The sequence below is a fragment of the Larimichthys crocea genome, unplaced genomic scaffold (assembly GCF_000972845.2).
Source record: "Larimichthys crocea isolate SSNF unplaced genomic scaffold, L_crocea_2.0 scaffold17821, whole genome shotgun sequence".
Lineage (NCBI taxonomy): Eukaryota > Metazoa > Chordata > Actinopteri > Sciaenidae > Larimichthys > Larimichthys crocea.
The window spans coordinates 8,838-17,361 of NW_020852431.1; the positions used below are offsets into that span (position 1 = coordinate 8,838).

An 8,524-nucleotide genomic window follows, 5' to 3' on the forward strand; every position below is an offset into this window, starting at 1 on the left:
TGAAAAGTTATCAAAATCACAAAAAAGTCTCTTGGTGCCCCGGGCTACAGTGACGCGTACGGCGTCCAATTTTGCTCAGATTTGGCCTTTTCCCGTTTTGGCCTTATTTCCAGGAGTCGCATTTGAACAAACTCCTCCTAGGGATTTCATCCGATGTGCTTGAAACTTGCCGTGTGTGTTCTCAAGGCGTCCACAATGAAAAGTTATCAAAATCACAACTTTTTATCAGAGGGCGTGGCCGTGACGGTGCGTCAAACTCGACGCTGCCGATTTTTTCGGCAACGCTTTGACCTCAGAACAGGGCAGGACCTACAAAAAACTCTCTTGGAGCAATAAGCTACAAAGAAAAGGAAGCGAGATATTTAATAATGAAAATCGCCATTGTCGGTGTTTCGGCCTGGTTGACAAGGGGTCATGTTTGAACGAACTCCTCCTAGGGATTTCATCAAATTCACTTCAAACTTGGTAGGTCTGTTCACATAGACTTCCTGAGTAACAGTTATCAAAATGATGAATTTTGGGGAAACGGTGTGGCCATTTCCACATGTGCACATTTCGACATGCACACATTTCGACGTGCGCACATATGCGAGGGCCCGACCATCGCTGCCTGCCAAGTTTTTATGATGAACTCCTCTTCTGTTTGTTTTATCTTTAAATAATGTAGGTGGACGGGGGACAGACACAGTCTCTATACTAAAGGACTGGGTGGGCAACTGCTCTAATAGAGGCGCAGAGAAGCGTGTAAGACTGCAGCTCTGCTTCCTGGTCTCAACTCTGGGTTGTCGAAGAGAAGAGAAATAGGCCACTGGTCTCAGCCACCCTCCATGTTCCTGCAAAAGAACTGATGTCATACAACCATTCTTTTCATCCACAGTCTGAGTAAAAGGCCTGAGTGGGTTTGGAAGGCCTAATGTGGGAGTTGACTGCAAAAAAAGCTTCAGATCAGTGAATGCCTGTGTTGCATCATGAGTCCAGGTCAAACGGTCTGAAGATTGTAAACCTTTACCATAAATTAGGGCTCCCAGCTCTAACTCAGCATAGTTAGGAATAAACTGTCGACAATAAGAGCACATTCCCAAAAAAGACATTAGTTGTTTCTTTGTCAGAGGTTTGGGCAATTTTTGAATAGCTTCTACACGTTTGGGTGAGAGGGATTTGCCCTCTGCTGTGATCACATGACCCAGAAAAACAACTTCCTGCTGTCCAAATTGAAGTTTAGACAAACTGGCCTTATGCCCATGATCAGCCAAATGCCTTAACAGAGTCACTGTATCAGCTTCACATTGCTCTTTAGTGGGGCTACAGATCATCAAATCATCAACATACTGCAACAATGCTGTCCTGGGGGTCTAAAGGCTCTAAGCTGTCCTTAAGAGCTGCATTGTAAATAGTTGGACTCACAATAACCTTGCCACAAACAAGTGAATGTGTATGGTTTACCATTAAAGGTGATAACACAGGGTGCACTGGCACACTGAAAAAGGCATTTGAGAGATCAACCACTGAGAAAAACTTAGCATCTGCAGTCACTTGTGATAAAATAGTGTAAGGATTTGGAACATTGGGAGCACGTGGCTGTACTGCAGCATTCGCAGCTTGTAGGTCTTGTACAAATCGCCATTCAACTGGTTGGCCTTCATCCCTAATCTTTTTGACAGGGAATAAAGGTGTGCGAACCGGAGAATCAGGACATGGAACAATTACGCCTGCTTGCAAAAGGTGATTGAACACTGGAGTAATGCCATCAATAGCCTCTTGTTTTAAAGGATATTGTTGTTTGCATGGGCAAAAGTCAGATTTTGCAGTTATCATTACTGGCTCACAACCCTGAATTAGTCCTACATCATATTTATGCTTTGCTCACAGAATATCAGGCACTTCTTTCAGAGCAGGTACATGCTTAACATTTTCTGCTGATAATAAGACATATTTCTTGTGTGAGAATGAGTCGTTCAGCGGCAACAACTGCACAGTGCGTGTGCCGTGGAAAGAAGACTGTAATGACTGTTTATATACCTGCAGCTGGGGAGAGTAAGTGACCAATGGGTCACTTGTACTTTGCCAGTCTTGAATATGTACACATCTTTCTACAAACAACCCCAAATCTTCCCATCTATCCTTCACGTGTTTGGAAAAAGACACGTGAGGAAAACAATTGTTTGCATCAAAAAGTCTTTTCTGATTCTCAGTCAAACAAACAGAAAGCGCTGCGCGGTGGTCATCCCAGAAAAGGGAGACCGTAGTCAGTCGTTCTTGTGTCACTTGGAGCCATGTGTGTTCATAGTCAGAGTCCGGGCCAAGATTCACATGAGATGTACAATGTAATTCATTGATTGTTAGAAAATCTGTATCTGTAGGAGACACAAGCGTTCTTATTTTTTGTATCAGCTGATCAGTGGATGCAGAAGCCTCTAACTTCCACTGATATGCATACAACAATTGTCGGGGATCATGCATAACAGCTATCAATGATTCATCGGGTCCTGTCAGGGAGGTGAGAGAACTCACCTTTAACCCGTCTGGAGTCGATATCAAACATATCCCCAATTTACACATGAGATCTCTGCCGAGCAGATTAACAGGGCAGAGATGTGAGAATAAGAATGCATGCTTTATTTGCTCCCCCTCTGGTGTAATACAACGCAGAGGAGTGGTCACTCTTTCTTTAATCGATTAGCCAGATGCTCCGACAGAATACACATGCTTACCAGTCATTTTTGGTGTGTGTGAAAATGTGGAAGCCATAATCACAGAATTTGTAGCTCCTGTATCACTTCAAACATCACTTCAATCCCTTCTATTGTCAACGCATATAAAGGAAAAACTGTTTTAGGATCACCTGCATATTGTACATAAGTTTCAACTTGTGTTTTTCTGTTCAAGATATCTTCTAGCATTATGTACATGAGCATGAACATGCTGGTGTGTGTGCTCCTGGCTGTCATCATTATGTAAACATGCATGTGGCTGTGTGTGTGTTTCACTTCCCTGTTCTGCAGAACCTTCGAGTGATGTCCCTCGCCCTTCGTCCTGTCCCTGTCAATCAGACGTGCCGTATGCTCGTGCCTGTTCATCCAGAGCATTCATGGGACATTCTCTAGACCAGTGTCCAATTTTGCCACACCTGTAACAGGCGTTGGGATCTTGAGAGGCTTGTCCGTGCTGACCTCCTCGTCCGCCTCCTCTTCCCCCGCGTCCACGGCCTCTGCCTCTGCCGCGTCCTCGAGCACGCTGCCCCTGTATGGTTGCCAATGCAGAATACATAGTGAGGGCTGCCATGTGCAGTTCCTTCTCAGTCTTTTCCTCCTTGGCTTTCTTCTTCTGTTGCTGAGTCAGTTGTGCATGACGTGCATGTCGCTTAAGATCATTCAGTCGACATTCTTATTTGCACCCCACATATGTGCGGATAACAATATCCTGTAACTCAGGGAGCATGCCTGCGAGGATGGAATTGCAGAGGTGGCTCTCCGATGCATCAGGCTGCACACCGATATGCCCTGGCTGCTCCAGCCCACTATGTTCGTTAAAGGTGTCAGTCTTAGAGGCTTGTTGTCTGGTCTGCATGGTGTGTGTTGATGACTTGAATGCTGGTGGTGGCAGTGATGTAACATGTGGCAGTGATGCAGGCAGCATGACATCTCCATATTCTTCCTTTTCTTCTTTCACGTGTTGATCTGGCTCGTCGTATCCTCCCATTGCTCCGGACACGGCAGGTGTTCGAAGGGGACAGGAGTCCAGGTCTGGGTTCACCTTCAGGGCCTGCAGTTCTGTAACAGGATACACAGAAGTGGGTGCAGTAAGAGGTGAAAGAACATATGGTGGTGGACCTTGTGTTTTCTTCATTTTATGTTTTTCACTATTCTTTCTCTCTGGTAATTCCTTCTAACACTGCAATCTCTATTGTCTGTTAGCTTCTGCTTTCCAGTTACTCAAACACTTCCTATGTTTTTCTATTTCTTCCAAATCCTTCACCTTTTTCATTTCTGACTCCTTGTAGTCTAATTTTCTTTCTAACTGTCTTATCTCTTTCATGCTCAGGGATCCCCCTTTAGGGAACCCAAATTCATTTGTCCATACATTAAGACAATCAATACATTCAGAACCATATTTTGAGGTCATAATGGTGACGATGGGGCCTCCTGGAGGAGTCAGCGACTTAGACTTCTCTATTCCCATTTTCCAGTAATGGGCGAGAGCTCTCTTGTATTCTCACAGGCGTCCCCGGAGAAGGGTGATTCGTCTTTAGTCTCAATCACTCCAGAAAGACTTGTACCCTGAGTACAGAGATTGGACTCTTACCAATCCCAGATTGGACCTTAACCAATCTTGATCCAAGGTTAGACTTTAACCAACCCGTCTAGTCGCCACTCGTCAGGTTTTTACCCCTTCACCACGCTATGCCTCTTTTTCTCTGTTTTTTTTTCCCAAATTTTTTTTTGTGTTTTTTTCTGTTCAAGAAACTAAAAGTGTCTCACCAAATTTCTTTTTCTTTTGAGTTCATTGAATCCCAGCGCTAGCGATCACGGACAAAATGATCAGTCCTCTCCTTAATTGTTGATCGAGGTTAGAGGCTGGATTTCTTTTCCAATCCGGGGAAGCCACTCCACTGGTCACTGTCCGGACGACTGGTCAGGGATCCTGTTCGTGACGCCAAGTTTGTCGCAGAAATTCGATGAAGACTGAGAACACGATCAGTATTAAATGAGAACTTTTATTCTTGGCCAAGGAGAGACAACAGTACGAGTACAACAGTCGCAAAGTTCTCTCTGCTGATAATACATTCAACTGCTCCTCTTGTAGACATTTCTCCCCCCCCCTCCTCTGAGGTCATCAAAGGAGAGACCCTAAGTGCATCGGGGGTTACCCTCGTAAATATCTGCTTTACTCCCCCTTCTACACTGTGGCTGGTACCAACACCTCAGGGACAGGATCATCTTCAATGACGCAACCTTATTTATTGAAAAGTATCGGTATCAGTATCGGTACTGGCCCTTTTTCACGTGGTATCGGAGTGATACCAAAATATGCAGTATCGCACACCACTAGAGGAGAGAGCAGCAGAGCAGAGAGAAGCCATTGCTATAGCTAGGCTAGTTAATGTGACTAACAGAAACTGGTAAAACCAGAAATCGCATTGTAGTTACTAAAGTTAAGAGACCTGTTCGTGCACAAACAGAACAAGTCTAAGGAAAGTGTAGAGATAAGTAGATAATCGCTGATGTGAAAAATATGAAAATCTGTTTAGGTCAGCAGAGAGCAGGATGTCTGCCATCTGGGCCTGTGGCCTTCTTCGCCTTGATCTTCCTCACCTGGTAAACTGTTATGAGAAACTGGGGTTGGCAGGTGGTGGTCCCTGTTTAGGTGTGGAGTGGAGAACTATACTAGTTGTAGTATGGTAAGTAGCCTACTAACATTAGCAGCAGTAGGCCTCCTCACAGTAAACATTTTTTGAAAAAACAAACAAACAAAAAAACAAACAAAAAAAACAGGTGAAACTAATAACATTCATGATGGTGAGCCATGGCCATTAAGCAGAATGCACAATACGAGAACTGGCACACAGAAACCTGAATGGAATGCAGCTGTTTTATTCAGGTGGAGCAGTACATACAGTGGTATAGTTTTAGGTAGAATAACACGTAATAGTCTGACCAGTCTGAATCAAAAACAAGCCAGAGTGAGTTATGACTGATCGGACACTGGTCTTTCTAGTCTTCCCTCCACTCAAAGCACTTTATAGTCCGTATCTCATTCATACACCAATGGTACAACCTTGAGGAGCAATTTGGGGTTCAGTATCTTGCCTAAGGACACTTTGACATGCAGACTGAAGGGGATCGAACTGCCGATCTTCTGATTGGTGGACAACCCGCTCTGCCTCTGAACTAGAGCTGGGAATCTTTGCCTGGTCCCCTCGGCTTGCGTTATGACTTGCGCAGAAAATGAGCGATCGTGTAAAGTGTTTCGATCTGCGTGAGACAGGTGCAAAAGTGGATGCTGAGGAGGTATCAGCCAATGAATAATATATAGTCCTATTATGGATACACACCAGTCTCTTTACCCAGCTCCTGTCCATGGTCAACTAATAGCTTAAATTCTAACTGATGGTGAAGCCACAATGTTTTTACATTTTTGTTTCTTCAACTTGTTCAGGAAAGGTGATTTTAATGGATATATTAACATTTTAAATACAGAACTCCTGCAGAACACTTATCTCTGTAACGTATCAGTGTAACACATGGATGCACAGACAGTATGTAAAAACAGTTGAATGAAGTTCAGCTAAGGCTCATTTAAGGCCATCAGTGTTGATGAATGCACACGTGATGTGGACAGACCCTAAACATTTGTTATTCAATGTGTAAATGAGATGTTGCATTGTGGTGAGAGGAGCAGCCTCAGGTTGGATACTCTCACAGAGTCTTATCTGTTTCTCTGTCACTCAACTTTCGCACCTAATGTGTATATCTGTTTATATTCCACTTTATCTAAAACTAAAGAAGAACCAGTATTGTACCATGTCTGAAGTGGACTTGTCTTTCAGTTCATGCAAATTTCAAGGGGAAATGAAGTTATGGATAATTTTGGAGGTTTTTCACATTACCCTGAACTATAAGTTGTTTGTATTGTATTTGTATGGAATATTATTTTTTTGGTTTCTATCTCTGTGAGTACACTGGTTGCACAGAGTTACACGTGTTGTATTTGTACTAATACGAGGTCAATAAAGCTGCTTTAAATTCTAGAAATTAAAGGCCAACCCAAAAAGGGGCTCGTCCGGGATTTGAACCCGGGACCTCTCGCACCCAAAGCGAGAATCATACCCCTAGACCAACGAGCCACTTGTGCCAATGAGGGATACGGACATATTTCAAGAACTGCCCACTGCCAGCTTCTGTTTGTGGTGTGAGAATGACACCTACTGGTAAAATTGCATTCGTTCTGTGTTAGATTTCAACCCGCATGGTTTTGTCAAATTACTTAAACGTGTACCTTTATTTCTCATGGCATAAAACGTTTATTAATTACAGTGCAGTTAGATTTGTCACTATCTGCAGTAGGCTCACACAGAACACATTTGAAAATATCAGGTATAAGCAATCCCACTGAGCATTAGACGTCTATTAGACGTCTAGTCTAAGTTTAGACCGAAATTCGCCCGTCTATAATCGGTCTATTTTTAGCCCAAACAAGGACAGGGGGAGACGATATACGTTAAATCCATAAAAATATTTTAAATATTTACATCAAAAAAACAAACTGTAAATTGTTAAAAATGGTAGCCAAATGATGGATTTAAAACATTTTTAACAGTCATTGATCAATGTACAGTATAGTTTAAATTTAGACTCGATTTAGACGTCTAAATCAAGACCTCTTCAACGTCATTTTTAGACTGACCAATCTAGACGACTGAAATTAAAATAATGAATTACTGACCAAAAAAAACAACTGTAAAATTGTTTAAAATGGTGGCCCACAGATTTTATTAACAAACATTTCTAACAGTCATTGATTAATGTTACAGTATAGTTTAAATTGTAGACTCGATTTAGACGTTTAATCAGCGTCTAGATTTCAGACTAGGTTTTAAACTATTAAGTTATCTTTATTTTTTAATGTTTTTGTTTTTGTTTATATCTTATGCTTTTTTTAAGCCATAAGATTTGATGCCAAACCAGTTTAGGAAATATTTAGATATCATTAAACCTATAGCTAAAATATAGGGCAGTTTGCAATGAAGTTTATTGAGCAGTAATGCAAATAATTCCTAAATAATTTATGATGAATAGGTAAAATAAAATGGCGTCCCAAGTCTGCATAAAGGCGAGGATCGGGGGGCAGTAGCCCCAATTGATCTTGGCCAGGATATACTGCTCTATGACCCCTCCCCACCAGGAGCCAGCAACACGCTGAAAGTTGTCTTGTGGACCGGAAATCAGTTTCTGGAAAAAAACAACGGCTGTGTCCGAAATCACTTACTCATTCCCTACTCCCTACATATACAGTCGTCCCTCGCTGTATCGCGGTTCACTTTTCGCGGACTCGCTGTTTCGCGGATTTTTCTAGTGTAATTTTGCATGCTTTTTTTTTTACTGCGTACTGTACAGTATGAACGCGCATTGTGTTCTGCGTCCTAAATTGGCTAAGGGAGTACTGTACAAAATGCGTGTAAAAAGGTGTATAAAAGTGTGTGGTTAGGTGTTTTACGGCCTTAAAACATGTATAATAATTGTAAAACTTACTTCGCGGATTTCGTTTATTGCGGGTTATTTTTAGAACGTATCCCCCGCGATAAACGAGGGACCACTGTAGTCCATGAGCCAGAGGGGTTGGCCGTTACCGAAAAAGTGGCAAAGGCTACCATACCTTTTCTGAAAGCCTGGAATCTGAGCTTTTCAATGATGTATGATGGCCATCTGACAAGAGTAGCTGTTTTGAGTTATCACACATAATGTAAGCTAAGGTTAAGAAAATAATGCGTATAAATTAAGCAGACACTGACATAGCTGAAAATCTA

General features: G+C 42.4%; 1 non-coding gene across 1 annotated transcript; it reads right to left on the reverse strand.

Moving 5' to 3' along the window:
• Nucleotides 1-6,772: 6,772 nt before the first annotated feature.
• trnap-ugg (transfer RNA proline (anticodon UGG)) lies at nucleotides 6,773-6,844 on the reverse strand. Its single transcript has one exon. It is a non-coding gene; the product is annotated as a tRNA-Pro (tRNA).
• Between the last annotated feature and the right edge of the window lie 1,680 nt (nucleotides 6,845-8,524).